Genomic DNA, 23,321 nt, shown 5'->3' with positions numbered 1-23,321 from the left:
TATGAAGTGCTTCTTAGCCCAGTACTTGGGTACACGGTAAGCACTCAGAAAATGTCTAATGCTTGCATTCGCACGCTATTATTACTGTCTTGTGCTTACAGCCGCACTGGTCCGATAAACTCTCGGGAGAAGGAACTATTCTCACACGCTGCCCAGAAATTGAGGATGTGACCAAGTTCAGTGTTAACTAAACAACAACACAGCAACCTGGCAAGGATTCCCGGCTCTTCACATTCAACCTACTCTGTTGACTACAAAGGTGCACCCGCACGTTGTGAGCGCAGGCAAAAAACAAACACAATCGTGTCTGATTCTCGAAGCGGGACAGTTAGCAGACAAAGAATTTCAGCGGGGCTTCGGCATGAGGAAGGTAATCTCCCGAGGCCCACGAGCACCTCCAGAAGCATCCTGAAGGGACAAATGAAGGCGAGGTGAGAATGTGAGGGGTGAGGAGGCAAGGAGGCCAGCACAGCCTCAACTGCAAAGCCTCCTGCACTGAGGGAAGGGTGAGGAGCACGGGCCACGCAAAGGGAAACAGGGCTCCCTGGGAGATGTGGTGCAAGTCAGTTGCCCAGGGCTCAACCCTAACCTCAAGCAGCGCTCAGTTCCTCCAGTAAAAGTCACTTGCCCATGGACACAGATGCACACCTGAATTCACACCAGGGCTATTTCCCCCTTGCGTGCCAGACCCCCATTTACATACCTGCCCCCTTCCACCTGTTGTGCGTCTGTTCTTATCCTTCTCGTTTCCCACGTAAATCTGATGTCGCTTAATCCTCAGATACAGAATGGCACTGGTGAAGGGAACCTCCAAGGATGATCCAGGCTACTGCCCTCCTCTCGCAGAGGAGGGAACTGTTCCAGAAAGGTTAGTAACTTTCCAAAGGTCACAAAATTTGTGGTATGGCAAAAACTGAAACCTAGATGGTGACCACGCCCTCTTCCCAAAGCAAGGGCGTTTCTAACTCTACATCATTCCATCTGCTTCCTTCTCCCCCTTCCGGGCCCTCTACTGTGCCTAAGTCACCTAGATAAGTTTTGTTGTCAAACAGGCCATTGGAACAGGCCTCCTTTTTCAGGTAGGACAAAATATATTTGGCTATTTTGCGCTCTGTGGTCACTCTGCTCTGCATCATGCATGGGGACCTTCTGTCTACACCGACTGTCATTCACCCTTAACGGTCTATGACATCACACCTCCTTACGATATTTGACTCAGAAAAAATTTAAATGGCTCATGAATATCATTAATTAATTTAAAACCATTTTAGAGGCAAATACTTTATTCTTCTCTTTAAAAAAAAAATGGGCTTTAATTGGAGTCTCTTCTTCCCAGGTCATGGCAGTGCTATTTCAGAAGGAAACGTCATCATAGCTTGAATACCAGGTACATTTAAAACAAATAATCCAAACCAAATTAGCTTTTATGCCTAACAATAGACTGGGAATCATAAAACAACTCTTTGGGAGAGGAGGAAAGAAATTAATTTTCTGCACTAGGAATCAACAGCTGTTTGTCAAATCAAAGTCACCCGTAACAAGTGACTCCTTAGCAAGGAAAATTATTTACCTTCAAATAACCATGTCAAGCTAGGGGAAAAAAAAAACGTTTCACAAAATAGCCACTAAATTCCTTCTTCTTTACGTGGCACAGGGAGAAGGTCAGAAGCTATGCAGTTCTACTGTACTATATTCCTAAGAAACTCTGATATACCGTCCACCGCTCCAGGCAGACAGCAAGTTGGGGGAAGGGAGATTCCCAGGAATATGTGAATCATAACTGTTAGTCATCGCTTCGGGAAATTTAGGACATAATCACTATCAGTTAAACATATTATTTATTTGCTAAATGTCCAAGATACAAATTTCCTTGGAAACAACTGGTATGATACCAGAGGCTCTACACAGACCGTTAATGTTCCTGTTTTGCGAGCTGGCACATTTGGGGGGAATTTCACAAGTAACATGAAAGAGAAGTGAATTTATGTAATTACCATATGGACAGGCATGGTTTCTACATACGCTTAATCAGGGGCGGATCCAATGTGTGGGGTCTGAAGCTTATAAAGTTAGGCAAGCAACGGGAGAGAGTATTGGTGGGGTGAGTATCTTTAAGAAAGAGTTCACAAAAATTACCAACCTAGAATTCAACCCCAGGCCCTAGGAAGGGCCTGTGCGGGCTGAAGCGTCGCTAGCTCTGAGACAAGTGTGGCTGGTCCGTGACACGATCAGGCGCAGGCACACATCACGAGGGTGGGGCCGCTGCCAATGGCCAACATCTACATAATTCCCTACAGTCCTCTGACACTATACTGAATACCTATGTGCACATTTTTGCTGAGCTCAAGTAGGTAAACAGAAAGGTTTGCACATGATGGTTTAGATGAGCTATTAAACGAATCTCAGTATGTGGTTTTACTCCCTTGTCAGGAAAACCTCTTGTCCCACAGTAATTTCTTAAGCACCGATGCCTCATCTGTGGAAACCCATCGAAGGGTTCCTAAGAGAGTGTCTCGGGTCAGCATCGCAGTGCAACTCACCTCAGCGGTTCGACTTCAGTGTGGCCGAGGTGGGGAAGGACAGCGTGGAGCGGTCCAGCACAGCGCCCCTGAACTGAATGGCCTTAGGTCTGGGTTCAGTCAGAGCCGGGGAAAGGGCCTTCTGCAACATGATGTTCTGCCTCGCCCCACACCAGGTCTCCAGTGCAGGGAGAGCACCCCAGTACCTCTTAATCACGGCCAGACAAAATGAGAAGGGAGACGACTCTCTGAGCACCTCAACACTGAATCAATCCGTGGAGCGTTTCACGAGAAGAAAAAGATGTACCATGACAGAAGATTCGAGCATCACAGGCTTCTGGGATCTGAAGCACATTTCTACCTTAGCACAGCAGAAAGTCATTACTGTTCCATTAACTTTCAGGAAGCAGATTAGACCTTTCTGGGCTTTCTTGCTGAAGGCTCTTGGAGCCCCAGGGTGCCAGGGAAGTGTGGCTTAGCCCAGGAGCAGCAATCCCCAGAATAGAAAACTGAAAATAACACATTCACTCTGACACGCCAACCCACTACTTTTAATTGTGGCTCATTAATGATGTAAATAGAAGAAGACTTATGTTCACCTCTACTACAATTTCACTGCTGCAGTAAAATTACAACGCTTCTGTTTCTATGCAGAAAGGAATACTTCTGCTTTGTGCAACATCACGGCAAGCAGAGGGCTGTGATTCACCCGTTTTCCAACGGCAGTCATCACATGTTTCGGCTGGCTGTTGGACAGAGGCAAGGAGACGGGAGTGATTGACTTAAAAATCAGCGAAAAGAAGAATAAAAGACAAGTCAGTCTACAGATGGTGGCTGGCAAATTCCGAATTCTTCCTAGGAGGCATTACAGACACGCAAGCCTGCCTGTCGAAATTCTGCAGGGAATTCAGGCTGAAGAGGGGCAACGCCCGAGTAAGGGGGAATCGATTCCAAAGAGGAATGCCTCTGAGGCATCTAATTTTTGTTTCACCAACATTATTTTCTCCCACTGCTCATGAAAAATTTTTCTACGTCTTCTGTTTACTCCTACTCCTTGTTTTCAACTGAAGTATGATCAACATACAATGTATCCATTTCAGGGATACGACATATTGATTCGACGGTTCTACACATCACTCAGGGCTCACCATGACGAGTGTGGTCACCATCTGTCACCACACAATGTGATTACGATAGTATTGGCTACGTCCCCTATGCTGCACTTTTCAATCTCTGTGACTTACTTATTTTATAACTGAAAGCTTGTTGCTTACTCATATTCTTATAGGACCTAGCTTCCTATATTAGAATGAGAATTATATCTTAATGATAATTATGAATGCAATAAGGCATTAAAAGTGAATGCATGAGACAAGTTTATTTGAAACACTGTTAAAAATAAATTAAGGGCCAGACACAAAAAGACACATACTGTGTAATTCCAGGTGTATGTGGGAGCTAAGATAGGCAAACTTGTCAAGGTAGAAAGTAAAGTGGAGGTGACTAGGAGCTGAGGAGAGAAAGGAATGGGGAGTTGGTGTTTAATAGGCTCAGTCAGTTAAGCATCCGACTTTGGCTGAGGCCATGATCTCGCGGTTCACGGGTTCGAGCCCCGCGTCGGGCTCTGTGCTGACAGCTCAGAGCCTGAAGCCTGTTTCAGATTCTGTGTGTGTGTGTGTGTGTGTGTGTGTGCCCCTCCCCTGCTCTCACTCTTTCTCCATCTCAAAAATAAACATTAAAAAAAATGTTTAAGCAATTAAAAATATATCCTTAAAACTCAAATTAAGGACACTTTGAAAGTGGGGTGTTGGGGTGGCTAGGTCTCTGAGACAGAGTACCGTTAGCTCGCTGCCTCTCCCAAGTGGATGAAGGCATTGCCAGGCAATCCCCATGCGGATGCTCACCGGGAAAACAGAGAAAACCCTGTCCATTCCTGCAAAGGGGACACAGCAGCAGGTGAGCTAACTCCTGATCTTTGGTACCAGTGTTAGGTGTCAAGTGTTTACAAGTCCTGATTCAAACGCATTAAGCACATCTGATGTTTTGGAGAATCTTACTGAAGATTAATTTCATGGAGCAGATAACCACTCCAAACCTTGTCAAGCTAGGTTTTGGATTTGGGCTGCATTTACATAATGTGTGCCTGCAGGTTCACAGACCATGACCTTTGATTGTTGGACTTAAACTTCCCCTTTCAGTAAATGTCACTGCAAATTCCCGGCAGCATTTGAAAGCACATGCTGTCTGCCTGTTGCTGAGTGTTTTCTAGTATAATAAATTTGGTGTCAATCAAATGGAAGAAGCAAAGTGCTTCCCTTAAATATCCAGGGTGCTTGCAACGTACTCACCCCCAGACTCTGTTTTACGTGAAGGGTGACTTCACTCTGCGTGGTACCCCACACAGGATGCCGGGCTCTTCCAAGTGGATAATTTGATGGGTTCCTAGAAATGGCCACCTGCCAGCCGCATCATTTAGAAGGATACTGGTCCTGAAGAAGCTGAAAATAATTTCTTTCCCATCAACTTCTTCCAAGTAGATCAGGTCCTTGTGGGCTTTCCTTTCTCTGAAATCAACAGAGTGCTAGCAAAGTGGTCTTAAACCAGTGGCGGGGGTGGGGGGGGGGGGAAGCGTCGAGCCGATTGGAAATCAGAAGTGGTTTGACAGGCAGCAGTGAAGACAGAGTACAGGCAAGGGGATCAGGGAGTCCAGGATTCAAATCCCAGCTTTGGTTCCTGCAAGCTGTGTGACCGTCTTCAGCACCAATAACTCATCCACCATGATAACATATAATTTAAATGTAAAAGTCATACTCATTATCGTTAAGATATTTTGTGAGGATCAGAGGAGAAGAAACACGTAAGGGCACAAAGGAAATAGTTTATTAACTCTCTCTTCTTAGCTTCCTCTTTAAAAGGGAAAATGTACCAGAAGGGCCTCCTAAGTTTTGTTGAGGAAGCTTTTAAAATAGACTCTGGGGCACCTGGGTGGCTCAGCTGGTTAAGCGGCCGACTTCGACTCAGGTTGTGATCTCTCGGTTCGGGAGTTCGAGCCCCGCATCGGACTCTGCTGACAGTTCAGAGCCTGGAGCCTGCTTGGGATTCCTGTGTCTCCCTCTCTCTCTGCCCTTCCCCGGTTGGTGTTCTGTCTCTCAAAAAAATGAATAATGGTAAAAAACAAATAAATAAAATAGACTCCACCAGTGTTTACGGGGTCTCCACCACGCTGACGGTCAGCGACACTCCTTGAGGGAACATGCGGCGGTGTGAGACCTGTCTTTAACTACGGGGAACTTCGAGGCTATCAGAGCAGGTGAGTAAATCGGTGCCAAGTCTGATCATGACCTTCTCCTGTTCCACAACCTTCAATGAATGGCTCTCCACCACTTAAGATCAAATTCCAACCCTGAGTATGGGATGAAACCCACTGTTTTCACCTGTAAAATGGGGCTGTGTTGCAGGGAGTTGCAAAGCACACTCACAGAATCTGCTGTAAGGCAGCTGCTCCATTAAGAGTTCACGCTAACCATTATTATTACCGTCTTTATTCAAGCAGCCCCGCTCCTCCCCAATCTCTCATCGTTCTCTCTCACCCACCTCACACGGGGCCCGAGCCGGTCCACGACGTGCCCTCTTCCTTCTCCTCGCTTTCGTTCCTCACCCTCCTACCGTTCGGGATCCTAGCCATATTTCAAAGTCTAGCTCCAAACCCCTCCGCCACGTCCTCACCACTTTATAGCTGGACCAGCCGTCTCATCCCTTTGCGTTCCCACAGCGTTTGCTCACCCTCCCGGACCGGGCTCTGTCACACACTGCGCCTTCCCTAACAGAGCAAAGACGCATGAATTCAGTTGGGAGGAAGGCACCAAGAATAAAGGCTGGAAAATTTTTATTACAAACTGAGTAACAGTCTAACTGGATACCATGAAAGTAACAGACCATAACAGCTAACGTTGTGTGTGTGTGTGTGTGTATTTAATGGAAGTGTAGTTGACGTACATTGATATACCTGTTTCAGATACACATATTTCCTGGTGCATCTTCTAAACAGCCAAATGGTCAGGCTTTTAAATGAATACAAAGCAGGCATCTGGGCAGCTCAGTCGCTTAAACACCCGACCTTGGCTCAGGTCACGATCTCATGGTTCGTGAGTTCGAGCCCCACGTTGGGCTCTCTGCTGTCGGCAAGGAGCCCACTTCAGATCCTCTGTCTCCCTCTCTCTCTGTCCCTCCCCCGCTCCCCCCCTCAAAAATAAAGAGACATTAAAAAAATAAAATAAAGGGGCGCCTGGGTGGCTCAGTCGGTTAAGGGGCCGACTTCGGCTCAGGTCATGATCTCGCGGTTCGTGAGTTCGAGCCCCGCATTGGGCTCTGTGCTGACAGCTCGGAGCCTGGAGCCTGTCTCAGATTCTGTGTCTCCCTCTCTCTCACCCTCCCCCGTTCATGCTCTGTCTCCCTCTGTCTCAAAAATAAATAAACGTTAAAAAATTTATTAAAAAAATAAATAAATAAAATAAAATAAAATAAAATAAAATAAAATAAAATAAAAACAAATGAATGCAAGGCTCAGAACAGAAAAATAACAAATTCAGCGAAGGTTCTTCACTGTGCAGAACAGACAAAGATCAACTTCTAGGAGATGCTGCAAAGTGATACGGTATTTAAGGTTTTGTTAGTCGGTCAATCAGCACATGTTGTTGGCTGATCAATTTCTAAATTCGTTATTCCAACAGTGGTTCAACGTTTGTCATAATTTCACAGGCAAGCAAACTGAAGATCAGGTAGGAATATCATGCAGAAAAAGTGGCAAATCTTAAACTGAAATTCTCTATCCCGACTTACTGACGCTAACCAAAACATTAATAGGAAAAATATATATGGCATGTATAATATATATTATAAAATAATATACACTATTAAACAGCCTTCCCCTAATGTCAAAATATTGTTTAAAAAGATGTGTAACATGCCTCGCACATTGATCTCCATTAAATACCATTCTGAATTCCTTGCTCACAAGTGCAAATGATGATTTTTTTTAGTGGCATTTTTAACATGTGATATTAAAAAACCTCCTCCTCCCTTTGCAAAGGAACTTTTGAGGATGCCAAATTAATTTTGGAGATGACTTTTCATTTTGTTTCAGCCAAGATATTTTTTTCTCCTTTGCAATTTTAACCAAACAGAATTCTTAGAAACGAAAAAATAGTAACAAGTATATTTCTAGAGTAGAATAGCCTTTCAGAATTGAAAATGTTATATCAATCCTTTAATGTTACCCAGTCTTGGCTTTTTCAATCCCCTTCAGGAAAAAATACCACATATTCATATTATGTTGCCAATACTGGATGTGTCATTTCTGTGGATTTCTGATTTGGCCGATATGATTTTTTCATGACATAGAACAGTAAAAAGCAATTTCTAGTAACTTCACAAATATGGCTCCTGAGGAGCTGAAGTGATTCTACCTGATGTTAGAATTTTCAAATACCAAAGATTCACTCTACTGGTTTACTTAAAATGGTATGATGCCGAGTCCGGTGACTTTTGTAAAGATCGTTTAACCTAAAACATCAACTTTTTATAATTTTTTACAACACCGTAATTAGCACTGAGATGATCTGAAACATTTTAAATCTTACTTGAAGGATTACTTGTCTATTTTTTTTTTTAGTAGGTTTCACGCCCTGCACGGAGACCAACCGGGAGCTTGACCTCACGACCCCAAGACCCGAGCTGAGATCAAGAGTCAGACTTCAACGACTCAGCCACCCAGGCACCCCCTACTTGTATACTTCTAAATGAGTTGTCTCTTTTTACCTTTGGTAAATATTTATTAAGCCATACTGTGCACAGGAATGGATTCACTACTTAGAATACAAGGTTTAAAATAGACCGATCTCCACCCTTGTGGGTCATCCACAGAGATGGCTGCAAAATCAAAGAACTGCCATCCACAGAGCTCACACAGGAAGAGAGGACATTCCCATCGGGCATCAGTGAATGATGTTCACTGGGGAGAGAAACAGAATTTCAGGCAGAAGAATCAACATGAAAAAGTCATGGCTGCTAAAGTACGCAGTATATTTAGAAAGGCAAGAAGTGTCATGTGGGGAGATGGGAGGGAGGGACGAGATTTCGATGGTGACTTGGTAATGAATTCCCAGGGATCTTGAATGTCATGCAGTTAAGTCACCATTTTATCTTGTAGGGAAAGGGAAGCTAACAAAATCTTTTAAATCTTTCCTTTTACTTCATCATATTCATTCATTGCGATGGAAAACACCAGAGGAGTATTATTTCTAAAGAAAAGTACCAACCGCTCTAATCCTACAAACATCTTAATTTTTGCTTTCCTTACTTCCAGGCTTTGTTGACAGGCACAGGCACACATTTCATCATGATTTTGTAATCAATGCGCATCGACATGTAATCGATCATAAACACAAGTTTGAAGTCTGAGTTCGATCCTTAACATGAAAGGATCCATACTTGCGCAGGCTGTCAAGGGTTTTAGGAATGAGAGTGATTCAACCAGACCCTTATCTTTGGGAAGGAAAGTCTCAAAACAGTAGGATGAATGGAATACAGGAAGAAAGACCTAAGGCAAATATAGTCTCTGGGCAGTGCCTGCAGCGGTCGGGCAAGCGATGGTAACGACAGCAACAGAACAAGAGCAGAGGAATGGAGAAGAGTGGGAAGACCGTGAAGTAATAAGCAAGAGGTAAAACTCTAGCAGGTGGTCAAGGGCCGAAGCGTTGGAAGAGGAGATGGCGTCCAGCATCAATGACTGGCTGGTCGCTGATCCCGTTTCTTTAAACAAGGAACCCATAAAGGGAGATGGGGCAGAGACAGGAGGGGGTGTAGACTCAAGTTGGAGGTACCTATGACACCCAACCAGAGCCATCTAGGAGGAAGTTGGAAGCCAATGGTCTTAAACTCCAGGGAGGAAGAGAGAGCAACGTTAGTCATTAGAGTGGAATGGATAATGAAGCCACGATGTGATGATGCCTTCAGGGAAAGCATGTGCAGTAAGGAACTCTGATGAGTTTCTTTTCAGTTTTCACGCCAACCGTGTGCAAATGTGGCAGTTTAATCCTAATTTCTTTTGATGCACCGCAAACACCTCCTTTCAAAGCTTTCAAACTGTCACCAAGGAAGGGTACTTTCCAAGTTAATCACCATCTGTTTTGATGATGCCTATTATAAGGCAATTCACTGCATTTCCTGAACTGGTGTGGTAACACTCAGTTATACAAAACCACACCGCTTCTCTGAAGGACTGGTACAATGAGCCCATGATAGTTATCAGCCAGAAGAGAGGGTTATAACACATCACCCGGAAGGCATGCTTAGTACTGCTTTACAGAGAACATCAGCTTGGGTGCATGACGGCTGTCTAACTTCTCTAGGCTAGAAAGCCTTTAAAGAGCTTTCCAGTGATGGTCTTCAGGGAGGGTACTGGACTGACTGTTCCCTGTTTATATCTGCCTTGCAAGAGCAGCGCCGATGATTTAGGAAGCCATTTGGAAAATCTGCAGCTCCCGAGAATGCCTCGTGGTAAACAACACAAGTGATGTAGTCAAACGTTCTTTTAGAACCAGCGCTCCTCTTTCCCAACCACGGATGACTACTCATCAGGAAAAATTCCACGCACTGTTAAGGACCTCCAAAATAGCAATGCCTTTGGTAGTTCACTAAAATTGTATGTCTTATAATTTCTCTAATTTTGCCCCTCGTCATTCCTCCACTTTAAAACCTTTAATGAAGTCTCAAGACACTGATGTCAACACCTGCATGTTTCTCTCCCGTGACCGACGGCCTGTGCACCTGGCTCCTGCATCACAGAGGCAGGCTTCACCCCCACTGAACCGGAAGAGGCTACAGAGAGGACATCTAGGCAGATTTCGACCAAGCACGTGAGCCAAAGCCTCTTTTGCTCTCAGTATTGCTTCGGAAACCTGTGCTCTCTTTTCTCCCCTTAGCTGAAAATGAGGAAAAAACCCCATTCCCAACCCATCCTGTTATACCTTCTTGCTCTCCAAACCCCCCATCAGCAAAATTATTCAGACACGTGGGAGAAGATGCTTCCTGTCACTGCGCCTGAATGTGCCTTGCAACACAAATGTAATTCAAGATTGGCACAACTTCTCTTAAGTAACAGTGTGTGTGACTAAGCAAGAGTGAAAACATACAAAAAGTTGCAAAAAAAAAAAAAAGGTTTGGGGCACCTGGGTGGCTCAGTCGGTTGAGCGTCCGACTCTTGATCTCGGCTCAGGTCACGATCTCACGGTGTGTGCGTTCAAGCCTCACGTCGGGCTCTGCGCTGACAGCGTGGAGCCTTCTTGGGATTCTTCTCTCCCTCCCTCTCTACACCCCCTCTCAAAATAAGTAAATAAAGCTTAAAACATATTAAAGAAAATGTTAAAAAAATGTTTAATGGTAGTGGTTGTGTTAAATTTTTTTTAATGTTTTATTTATTTTTGAGATAGAGAGAGACAGCATGAGCAGGGAATGGGCAGAGACAGAGGGAGACACAGAATCCGAAGCAGGCTCCAGGCTCCGAGCTGTCGGCACAGAGCCTGATGTGGGGCTCGAACTCGTCAATTGCGAGATCATGACCGGAGACGAAGTCGGACGCTCAACCGACTGAGCCACCCAGGCGCTCCGGTAGTGATTGTGTTCACAGCTAGTACATTTCCCGATTAGCCCACTGGTTCCCTTACAGGCTGGCTGGGCTGCCAAGAGCTCTTTGGTTGGGTTTCTGTCAGATCTCGTCCCAGGGCCGGACCCACCAGCAAAGGCATCGGGAGTTGCACTAGAAGCCAATCTCCTCTGCCAGGCTCGCCCTTGCTGGAGCAAGCGGAGAAGGGAAGGAGGGGGCCCGTGTCACCACGCAGTCTGTTGTCATCAGATTCAAATTCTGAATCTGCTGCTGGCACCGGGGCTGCTTTGATGTCTGTCCACTGCAGCTTAACTTTATTGCTTTCAGCAAGGGGATCGCTCTCCTGCCACCAAAGTGGACAACCTCCGAGCCCTAACAGCTGAGAGAAATAGCATTCAAAACATACTGCCAAGGGCAGCAGGCGTGGCCTTGGGATCCGAGGATAAAGCGATCAAGGTCAGCCCAGCGCTGCTCCCACCTCAGCTCTGTCTCCTGCCCTGACACTCCGGTCCCTGTCCCCAGAGTTGACGTTACTGCTGGGCTGCACGTGGGCAGGGGCTGCTCCATGAATAGGGACAGGCAGGGTCACTGCGTGAAGAGGAGATATAAAAAGAAGGCTTCCGGAAGAGCCTCTGACCTAGGGGACTACACATTTAGCCAAAACGAGGTTTCTAAGCGTTCAGAGAATATGCAGACTTCACATCCCAAAAAGGCTAGGGCGACTGAAGAGCGAGTGCAACCATCACAGCAGGATGCTGTTTAGATCAGCAAGCACATACGTCCCAGGTATCTGTGATGCGCTCAGATCTAGACCCTATGCCGCGCGTGAGGAGGTAGGTACAGGGGGAGGATGAAGAGGTAAACTCAGGCAGTTTTCACAAACCTCTGTGCGCTCTAGAGTTGTCTGCGGTGAGTTTCTCGGGCTCGACATCCCCAGAAATTCTGACTCATCGAGCCTGGTGTTGCTGAATCTGCTGCTTTGTATGCCCAGGTGATTCTGCTGTAGGAGGTCCTGGGGCTAGACCACCTTTGAGAAACTGTGGGCTCGGATGTGATCCCTGCCCTCCAGCAGCCTGTAACCCAGATGGGGTGACAGCAAACACCCACAAAGCAATAGGTAGCCATACATTTTTTTTTTTTTTTAATGGTGCAAGTTCTAAATGTTATAGGAGCTCATAGAGGCCAGAGCATTCTGGGAAGGCTTTGTGAATGTGAGCCGGGCTCAGTGGTCAGGCAGGACCTGGAGAGAAAGAGACAGCCCCAGGCAGTCGTCTTAAACAAACCTCCCGACTCAGTGTGACACGGGGACCGGTGGCACACAGTATTAGTGAAGAGAAAGACAGGAGTTAGAAGGCGGCCACCAAACAGGTAAATAGGCTTTATACGTTGAGTGCAGGGAGGAGACCGTCACCAGGAGAAAGAATCATAACACTGGCGTTTCCAGATAACGCTGTGTTCACATTTTCATCCCACCGCATTCATGTGGTTTCCTGCACTTCGTAATTTAACATTTGTCAGAGGGGGGAAAAAATGCTGTTATGAAACCCAAATAATGCACCACTCTGAAGCAGACAGCAGGCTGCTAACAAGAGTGATATGTGAGCATCATCTAAAGTGTCATTCAGAGCTCTGTTCAGAACAGGGATGTTCAGTAAGAAAGAAAAATAATCAATCCTGTTCAACGTAAGACAAAGTTTGGGGCTTCGTGGGGTTCAGAGACTGGCAGATAACCCGTAAGATAGTGACAGCCAACAGAGAAGGAAGAGGGAGATCCACGACAGAAAAATAAAGGACGACATTACATCATACTATACTGTATTATATCACATTGCATTACATTCATATAACAACGTGCCACGTCGTCTTTAATGCCGCAAGACATTACTAACCACAGACACCGCGAGGCCTCTCTGACCAAAGGGTTGGTTCGCAAGATCGTAGGGAGAAGGAGGGAGAAGGGCCCTCCCTCCACCAAGTGCCTGGCCCCTCTTCTCCACACTGGCCCGTCCAGCGAGCACCAGCCCTGCCAAAGATTACTTGCCAAGGGCTCACAATTGATTTGGCTGAGCGAGAACCCAAGGGTCTAATTATTTCATTAATTTCACTAGAGTCAGCTGTGGGATTTTAGAGCTGCAAGAGACCATGAAGGCGTGCACTGGCATTTTTACAGGTGACTCATTCCACGAGGACGAGTAAGTTGTCCAAGGTCACCAAGATAGATGTGCAGAAGTAGCTTCCGTGTGAGGACCGTGCCCAAGAACTACAACCAACGAGGCTGATCAACCTTCCTTGGAAAAACGACAATATTTTAGTGTCTCGCTGGGAACTTATCTGCTGTTTGCTAACAGTTTGGAGCATATGAATTCTACCTCCAGACCAAGGCTGTCATTCAGGGCTCCACATACGGTTTTTAAAAGGTGCTCAGTAACTATTTACTGAGCAAGACGGAAACTCCCAGCACTTCTCACCTTGCCCATCCCGATACTCCACTACGGGGTAACAAATCTGCCTTCAGAGTGAATCGAGGGTCGCGGGTGTGCTTAATTCCTTATGCTCTCAGCTAAAAGGAATGTCTGGAAGGTGTAGTCTGTTGGTTGTTTGTGTGTACAGTTGTTTGTTTGTTTGTTTGTTTGTTTCGGTCTTCTCTAACCACAAATGCATTGTCCTCAGATCCCACTACTCTGCAAATTTCAGAAACACACTGAGTAAATTTCGTTGCTCTCTGGGCTCTTCATCGACATTCTCTCAAACACCCTGTTGCTTGGGTTGTGGAGGAACAGCCATGCCCTTAAAAAAAATGTCCTGAGCCACCGAATAAACGATGGTTGATGACATCTAAAGCTAACGAATGCCAAGTCCTTTGCAAGACTCACCCACAACCATTCGTGTTTCAAGACCATTCATACAGGCTGACGTCCACTCTTTCTTCCTCATGGCCTGGGGAAGCAGTGCATCAGAGGCCTCAGAATAAACTCTTTCATTTTGCTCCAGTATGCTACAGGAAAAGAAAACAAAACAAGTCAGAATGAAAAATGCCACTTCAAGCAGTTAGTTGATATTCAGGGGGAAATCCCTGACCTCTCTCAGATGTATTCTTTATAACCTCAAACAAGCATGTTCATGATCAGAACGAAGCTATCACACGACTGATCTACATACGGTACCCTGAAATACTAGAGGTGGGAAGGGAGAAGGGGGAAAGAAAACGGAACACCTGTCGGATAGGTAGCGTATTTTGAAAGCTGGGATATAAACCACCGGCAACGTGCTTGCAGAATTGCAAGTTTACTAACTGAAATAAATATATAAAGAAGGATTCCTTACGCTTAATAATTAGAGATAACTGACGGGCAGTTATCAAGGATAGAAAGGGGAGAAAGTTTCGTGTCAAATCAAAAGTCATCTGATTCTGCCCATTAAAGACTCAGACTCACTGAGCCAACATTAACATCTTTAAACACAGGGCGGTTAGGACTGAACAACAACAACAAAAAAGAGACAGGGTCAGAAAGAGGAAACTTTCTATTTTGCACCGGAAACAGGTAATTTAATCCATGGGTGTTCATGCCGAGTCTCGATACAACGTGATCAAGAACTGCCCCCCGCCCAAGCTGGAAAACGGCATTTACTTTACACGCTAAATATGAAACGAATGGTTAAAATGCACATGCCTCTCTACCCCTCCTCAGAGGTGCCAACAAAGCACACACATGAGAACCGCGTGTGACAAGGTGGCTTCGGAGAGTCCTCTTCTGCCTGTGATTTATAACAGTCACCTGTCACGGGGTTTTGTTCGAGCTCCTCCCATGCTCTAACAAGTACCCCCCCCCCCACTGCTGGTTTTTTTTGACATTGGCCATTTGAGACTGGAAACGGCCTTCCAAAACCGTCTGCAGCCTTTTCTAGCCCTTTAGGAGCTCTTCCTCATCTGTTTTGCAAACACGCAGCAAGACCACCATCCACTTCTCTCACCAGGATGACTGCAACCCACTTGTGACTCCAAACTCCACGTGTTTGCAAAGGTCCTGCGGCCACTGCCAGGTCACTATCCGATGACCCAGCTGTAAGGGAGCGGATATATACTTTCCTGTCTCACAAGGTGACTGCGTGAATTACCGATTCCTTGAGAGCCTTCTGAAGCCATTGCTTGATAAAATACTCAACGTGTTCGAAAAGACCTTTTGGGGGGAGGGGGTTGTGTCTGTCTGTGGTTAAATTCGTGTAGGCACTCAGAACTTTTGAGGAGGAAGAGAAAGCTGCTCTGGGGTAATGTTTAAACAAGCGAGTTGAGTTGAAGCCCATTATATTTTCAGTCTAGTTGGAAGAGTGACTGCCTGAAAATGGCAAAGTCTTTTTTATTTTCTTGATGCTATCAATACCCACCGAAAGTGGGGTTGTCACGATTTTTATTAGCCTCTAGAGCAGCTTTTTCATGCAATGTAACTCAGCTCCCACTCAAATGTGTAACAGCAACATATTGCTAACAAATCAACACAAGCCAGGAAGTTCAGAGCACGACAAACTGTCTTTAGCTTACCGTTTGGGTAAAAACAGAATTTGAAAGGGAAGAGGAGGATTTAGGCAAGCCCACTGTGAGTTATTGGTATCAATCTTCTTTTACTAAAAATAAATTACTGCCTTTCTTTCATTTGTTACCAGCTCTCCAGCTCGGCGGTTTCGACCTGGAGGGGTCTCTGTCGTCGAGTTCAAGATTCTTCCGCAAACGAAGCTGCCGGCCCAGGGAGGCCGAGAGCACACAGCAGGTTCATCTGCGCCTTGACCAGACCCTGGGTGGAATCGCTCGTGCCCACTGCTCACTGACTGCCATGTATGGTGTTGGTTCAAAGTTTACCAGAAGCTCTCTATTTTCTCTCGGCCCTCTTTCTCTCTCTTCCTCTGTGCTGTTTCTGCCTAAAGAAAGACATTCGCTTCTGGATTCTATCTTGGCACCAGGTGGTAGTAAAATCATCCAGGAGAGGAAGCACGGCTCCCTCATTAGCTCAGGGCCCTTCCTTGGCTGCCAGAGCCAAGGGGCAAGTCCACACGGGGCAAGTCACACGTCTTGTGGAGGAGGAAGAAAAAGGGAGGGACAAGGACGGATCTCAGTGACACGATTTCCCACTCTTATCTCTGTAGATGTGAAGGAGTTGAAGCAATTCGTTTTGTGATTTATAGTCGACCCTCAATGACACACCGTGCACCAGGTATGAGACCGTTTTTGTCAAAAGGAAACCACTGAACATTCTATACACTTCCTTTCAGGCGAGAATTTCAACATACTTCCATCTTCCAGCAAACTCTTCAGCAGGGCGGCTAATGCTAATAACCAACAAAACACCACAAAACAACCAACCAACTAAACAGTTTAATCTCCTTTGCATACCCATTCTTGTTCGCCAGTCGAAGCTATAAACAGAGATAAGACCAAAAGTCTAGACAGAAGAAAAGAACACCAGGGGACTACAGCATTCACAGGTACGCCTGAATGCTGAAAGTTACCCGGATAAACAAGGATCTCAATCCAGATGATATCCTTACAGGGTCTGAAATTCGATAAGCATCTTTGTGATCATTTTCTCAACAGCTCTAAGCAGCGACAGCAAAGTATATCAACACGTGTCAGAAACGGTGGCTTAAAAGCAATGAGGATTTTTTTTTTTTTCCCTTTCTTTTCATCTGAGTTTTGCAGCTAACTGGATTTTTCAATTTAAGTCACAATCTCTCAGGTAGAATTAGTTCCTTATCTCTCATATAAAGGGACACAAGTAACTGTTCTCCATAATTAATGCCCAACTAGAATTCGAGTCGTTTTTATATGTATTTGAGTATCCCACATCAAATGAAATCTCTAAATTGTATCTTATAGGACCTGTTAGGAATATCACTATTCTAAAATTCAACAATTAGACTGCATGGGGAAAAAAACTACCAGGTTCGTGGTGGAATACCATGCCAGTGGGGAATGGGTGTTCTATTCAATATACAGTGCCAGGAAAATTAGCTCATTATTTGGAAAGAGTCAGATCCCCATCTTACATGCTTCAGAAAATAGATTCTAGATAAATTAAGCAATTAAACATACAAATACGTGCTTTCACAGACATATGTATATGGGTATTTATTATATAAACATCATTTTATACAATTAAATACAGAAAAATAATTTGATAATCACAAGAGGCCTTGTGGGCCATTGCATAGACTTTGGCTTTTTACTCTGAGTGACAGGAGAAGACACTAGAGAATTGTGAATGGAGTAGTCTAATGCTCTGCCTTATGTTTAAGGGATCATTCTGTCTGCTGTGAAGAACAGGCCCTAAGGGGACAATGCAAAGACAGGGAGCCCAGGTAGGCTACTGCAAAACTTCAGGTGAGACACCCAACACGTGGACTGGGGGAGGAGGTAGTGAGAACTGGTGAGATCCTGGATATATTTTGAAAGTCAAGTTGACAAGCGGTATAAGAGCAAGAAAAGAGTTAAGGAGGATAGTTCAAATTTTTGACCAGATCATCTGTAAGAACAGAGTTGCCATTCACCAAACAGAAAAGATCGTGGGAAAAGCAGGTGCCGGGGACTCCATTTTTGCATGTTAGGTTTAAGATGCCTATTAGACATCCTTAGATACTAAGTAGATGGTAGGATACGGAAGTCTAAAATACCCTCCCCTTGAATATGGACTGGATTGAGTCACTCTCGTCTAGCAAGCAGAGGCTGGCAAAGGTAACAGGTGAACATTCTATACATTTCCAAGATGAGGTGACTACACGACTGGCATCCATCTTGAATGTCCTCATACATTCTCTCCTGGGTCACCCACCAATGCCAGGCTGTGAGGCCAGCCTGTGGAGGGGCCCATGTGGTCTGCTAGCATCTGTACGAATGAGCTTGGAGGCAGATCCCAACCTCACCCCCACCCCATCCTTCAGATGAGGCTGTAGCCTGGGCTAATTAATGGCTTGACTGCAACCTTATGGGGGCCCCAAGCCACAGACACGGATCAAAGCTGTACCTTGGTTCCTACTCACAGAAACTGTGAGATAGTAAGTATTTGTTATTTGAAACGCCCAAGTTGCAGGGTAATTTATAACACAGCAGTAGATAACTAATACAGTCATAATGTGTTAAGACGCTGTTCCACGAATTTTATATGACTTTTTACAGTTGGAGAAACAGTTGCAAGGAAGTTACATCGCCTGCCCAACACCACACATAATGTGACGGAGGTGAGCCTCCAACGCGGGCCATCTGACTCCAGAGCTGAAGCTCTCTGTGGATGCATGACCGGACCCCTCGAGGATAACCTTTTCCACTTCGTATGTGCATACCTAAAATATGACTCTCCCTTGCAGGAAGTGTTAACATCATAGAGTTTATACAAACAGTGGCCCAGTGCATCTTTACCAAACTTCTTACCCTGTCACGTAGTTCTGTGATTCTATTTTCAATCCCCCAAATACCTTAACGATATATACTGAGCCGTCAAAGAAGATGGAAAGGTGGCCCCTTGCCATTTGAAGAGTAACCTTCATCTGGTTCTTCAGTTTCAGTCTGGTTAATCTGGTTAATTTAACTATGAGAGAATTTCCAGCATAGTTTACAAAATGCTCTAATATAAATTCCGATAGACTCAATGTCCTTTTGCACATTTAAAGACCTCTCACTAAAACTGCTCAGTGCTAAGAAAACACCAAGACGCTGGATAAGACAGCCACGGTATTTCTGCCTGAATTTTTTTTTTTTTTTTACAGAATAAGGGACAATCAATTTTCAGTTGCCAATAGAGAGTCACCAAGGATTCAACAAATACTAAGTTTCTAAGTAGGAACTGACAAGGCCAAAACATAAAGAACAAAAGCTTTTGAACTACATAATGTACAGTAACTATCATCCTTTTAATGGTTACAACAAATTAAGACTTTTCCATTCTTCCCCCAAAACAGACATGAAATACAGAAAGTGAAAGACGTGACCTCTGCACCTCTGTCTCATTACAAATTTAAAACGTCACTGTTGTCAGAAAGGAACTGTTGCTGGTTATTGTAGCGTCCTTATTTTTTAGGAGGACAATGTCCATCAAGTGCAGCCAGGAACATGTTCCTCATCCACACTGTGGAAGCCTTTTCTCTTGTTTTAGCTGTTACAATTATGCCCACAACCAATGGAAACCAAAGAACTAGAAAGAAAGAATCATAAGAAATTAAAAAAAAAAACAAAACACCTGCCACTTATAAACCTTTCTCTTACAAAGAGCGACTATGTTTTAGAAAGACATATGATGTATCAGCACAGGTGTTTGTGTGTATATATATATATATATATATATATATATATATATATATATGGATATATATCCATATACATAGATAGATGACAGATAGATAGATAGATGGATATATATCCATATATATATCCATATATATCTATAGATATATCTATATCTATAGATATATACGTGGATATATATCCATTTAAAAATACCAAACAGTAGCGACAGGTCCCCGGCTAGGCTGCAATTTGGACAATTTGTGTGGAAATGGCATGACTCTGTCTTGTGACACAAAGAGCAGATGCTACCGATTAACAGACAAAAATGTCTCAAACACTTGTGCAAACGTATGAATTTGCACCGTGAAGTCAGCTTTGCCGATTATAAGCCAAATAGTATAAAGTGATGAAGGATGCGTGGTTTTTCTTTTTAAAAAGAGAGTCGGTGAGATCAATTAGTAAACTCTCATGGGCCTTCCTCTAAGTAACACATGGATTTGAAGGAAAGTACTTGATGAATCTTGCTTTTTATGTTTAAGAAATGGGGAGAGGGTGGTATATCACATGTATTGGCCGGTGTGTTCAATGGGACGATATATTCCATGGTGAAATGTCATGCTATGCTAAAAATAAAACGAGGACTAAAAAGATTCAGATACATTTGGGAAACACTTTGAGGGGCTTTGGTCTATTGATATGTATTGTAAATCTCAGAGAAGCATGCATCTTGGCCCCAAACACATTTGACCACAGGACAATTTTCCCAGGAGACGTAAGCAACTGGCAGATACACACTGACCAAAATGCACCCTAGGACCCAATATGCCAAGCCAGTGGTTCTCAAACTTTTGGTCCCAAGTCCCCTTTGCACCCCTAAAATGTACTGAGGACCCCAAAGAGCTTTTAACGAGGCAGATGATATTGAACAATATCCGCTGTGTTACAAATTAAAACAGTTTTGAACTATGTTAAAATTCATTCATTGGCTACAAATGATAATAGACCCACTGCATGTTACATAAAATAGCGTCTCTTCATAAAAAGCAACTACATTTTCCAAGACAAAAAGGTTATTAAGAAGAGTGACAATGATTTGAACTTCTGCAAATCTCTCCAATATCTGGCTTAATGGAGAAAAGTTAAGTTTTCAAATGTGCCTATGCATTCAATTTCTTGTGCTATAGTGTTTGCTTGAAGTGTAGGCTGGCTGTGGCCATGACATGAACTCCGAAGGGCCAGGAGGAAAGGGCACACTGTCAAGAAAACACCTGTGGGGCGCCTGGGTGGCTCAGTCGGTTAAGCGTCCGACCTTGGCTCAGGTCACGATCTCGCGGTCCGGGAGTTCGAGCCCCGCGTCGGGCTCTGTGCTGACAGCTCGGAGCCTGGAGCCTGTTTCAGATTCTGTGTCTCCCTCTCTCTGACCCTCCCCTGTTCATGCTCTGTCTCTCCCTGTCTCAAAAATAAATAAAACGTTAAAAAAAATTAAAAAAAAAAAAAGAAAACACCTGTTTACTTGGATTCTTCCAGGTAAGACTGTGTGAAAGGTGTACACTTTAGACTTCTTTAGCAAATGCTTTTTTTTAAAGTTTATTTATTTATTTTTGAGAGAGAGAGACAGAGGTTGAGTGGGGGGAAGGAGCAGAGAGAGACAGGGAGACACAGAATCTGAAGCAGGCTCCAGGCTCTGAGCTATCAGCACAGAGCCAGGTGCCCCTAAATAAACATCTTTTTAAATGTTTATTTATTTTTGAGAAGAGAGAGAGAGAGAGAGGGAGGGAGAGCATGCACACGAGTGTGCGAGCAGGGGAGGGGCAGAGAGAGAGGGAGACACAGAATCCGAAGCAAAGCAGGCTCCAGGCTCTGAGCTGTGCGCACAGAGCCCGACGTGGGGCTCAGACTCACGAACCTTGAGATCATGACCTGAGCTGAGGTCAGATGCTGAACCGACTGAGCCACCCAGGTGCCCCAGCAAATGCTTTCTTTTAATAATCCAGGTCTTAATAATCTAGTAAGGCTCTACTTTCGCTGAAGGCAATGAACTTTCTAAGTGCCCTGAGAAAGATTCAGAAAGGCCTGTTGCATGAAATCAGCTAACAAAGTAAATATGTAATTATGAACCATTAACTACTTATTAAGAATGACTAAAGAACACTGGCTATCTTTGGGTGTTAACGTACACATGTAATGATGATAATAATAATAATAATAGCTAATATTTGAATGTTAAGCCCTCAAATTACATTATCTCCTTGTAGCCTTAAAATCCCCCTCAGTGGTAGACACCTCTGTTTTCTATTTTGAGACTATCTTTTATTCTCAAGTTTACTTATTTTGAGACAGGGAGAGTGAGCAGGGGGAGGGGCCGAGAGACAGGGAGAGAGGGAGAGAATCCCAAGCAGGCTCCACGCTGTGGTCTAGAGCCTGACGTGGGGCTCCATCCCACGGACTGTGAGATCGCGCCCTGAGCCGAAATCAAGATTTGGACACCCGACTGACTGAGCTGCCCAGGCGCCCCCCACCCCCCGTTATTCTATTTGTAATAAATGAAGAAATATAGGTGAATGGAGTGAAGTAATATACTCAACGTGCAAACTAAGTAGCTAACAGATTCAGGACTCCCAACTTCTGTCTGACGTCAACGATTCTCTCTTAACTCCTCGTTTCCAGCTCACGGTCACGGTTTAGGAATCCAGATTCTTCCTCTGGCCGTGATTCCAAAAAAAAAAAAAAAAAATCATGAAACGCCTTCTTCATTTTCCTGTTTCAAAGTGAGTAGCTGCTCGATGAATTAGTTCGGAGCCCACACCAATGAATGTGTATAACAGGAACAGCCTTCCACCTCCCAAAGCACACTGTCCACATTATCCCGCAGAAAAAAGAAGTGTCGCTCAAAAGCCACGTATGTTGGATGCTTGAAGTCCGCTCGGCTGATTCTTAAAAAGTCATGAGGACGCAGCACCCGTAACGATGCTCTGTGAAGAAAACCCAAGGTCCCTTCAGCCCGTGTCCTCTCTTTATTCCTCTGAAAGCACATTTATGAAAACAGAGGCAATGAAAATGCCAGTCATCTCTAAGGCACCACAATAAGGCAAGGAGAAAATGCAGGCAGACCTCGTTTTACTGTACTTCGCTTTAGGGCTCCGATCAGATATTTTATTTTTTACCAACTGAAGGTTGGCGGTAACCCTGCCTCAAGCACGTCTATCGGCGCTGTTTTTCCAGCAGTATTTGTTGGGTGTCGTATCCCCGTGTCACATGTTGGGAATTCTCCTATCTTTCAAATTTTTTCATTATTATTATGTCTGTTAGGATGATCGGTGGTCCCTGAAAGCTCAGATGATGGTTAGCATTTTTTAGCAAGGCAGTATTTTTAAGTTAAGATATACATACTGTTTTTGAGGTGAGATGCCATTGCACACTCAATAGTCGACAGTATAGTATAAACTGTTATGTACTAGGAACCCACAAATTCATCTGACTCCTTATTTATTTCTTTAGGTTGTTTTTTAACATTTATTTATTTTTGAGAGAGAGACAGTGTGAGAGTGGGGAAGGGCCAGAGAGAGAGGGAGACACAGAATCCGAAGCAGGCTCCAGGCTCCGAGCTGTCAGCACAGAGCCCGATGGGGGGCTTGAACTCATGAACCTTGAGATCATGACCTGAGCAGAAGTCGGAGGGACACTTAACTGACTGACCCACCCAGGCGCCCCCATCTGACTCATTTTATGGTGACATTTGCTTTACTGCAGTGGTCCAGACCCAGACACGAAATACCTGACGTATGTCTGTATTAATTACCCTTTTCAAGTGCTTTCTAAATCCTTAGCAACCCTGGGTCACCATGCACCTCTGGCCATTATGTCTCTAACCTCA

The 23,321-nt window shown here is 44.5% G+C and overlaps 1 protein-coding gene across 10 annotated transcripts in view; it reads right to left on the bottom strand.

Moving 5' to 3' along the window:
- The window catches only part of ATXN1 (ataxin 1), a 416,021-nt gene that overhangs the window by 292,940 nt on the left and 99,760 nt on the right, over positions 1-23,321 (bottom strand). For all 10 annotated transcript variants that reach the window (XM_053904879.1, XM_053904881.1, XM_053904877.1 and 7 more), the window contains one exon: positions 14,055-14,176. The gene's annotated coding sequence lies outside the window, so the exon portion shown is untranslated. The remainder of the gene's footprint in view (positions 1-14,054; positions 14,177-23,321) is intronic.

This window comes from Panthera pardus, unplaced genomic scaffold (genome assembly GCF_024362965.1).
Source record: "Panthera pardus isolate Hobbes unplaced genomic scaffold, ASM2436296v1 HiC_scaffold_17, whole genome shotgun sequence".
NCBI lineage: Eukaryota > Metazoa > Chordata > Mammalia > Carnivora > Felidae > Panthera > Panthera pardus.
This window is presented reverse-complemented; position numbering and strand designations above follow the sequence as displayed.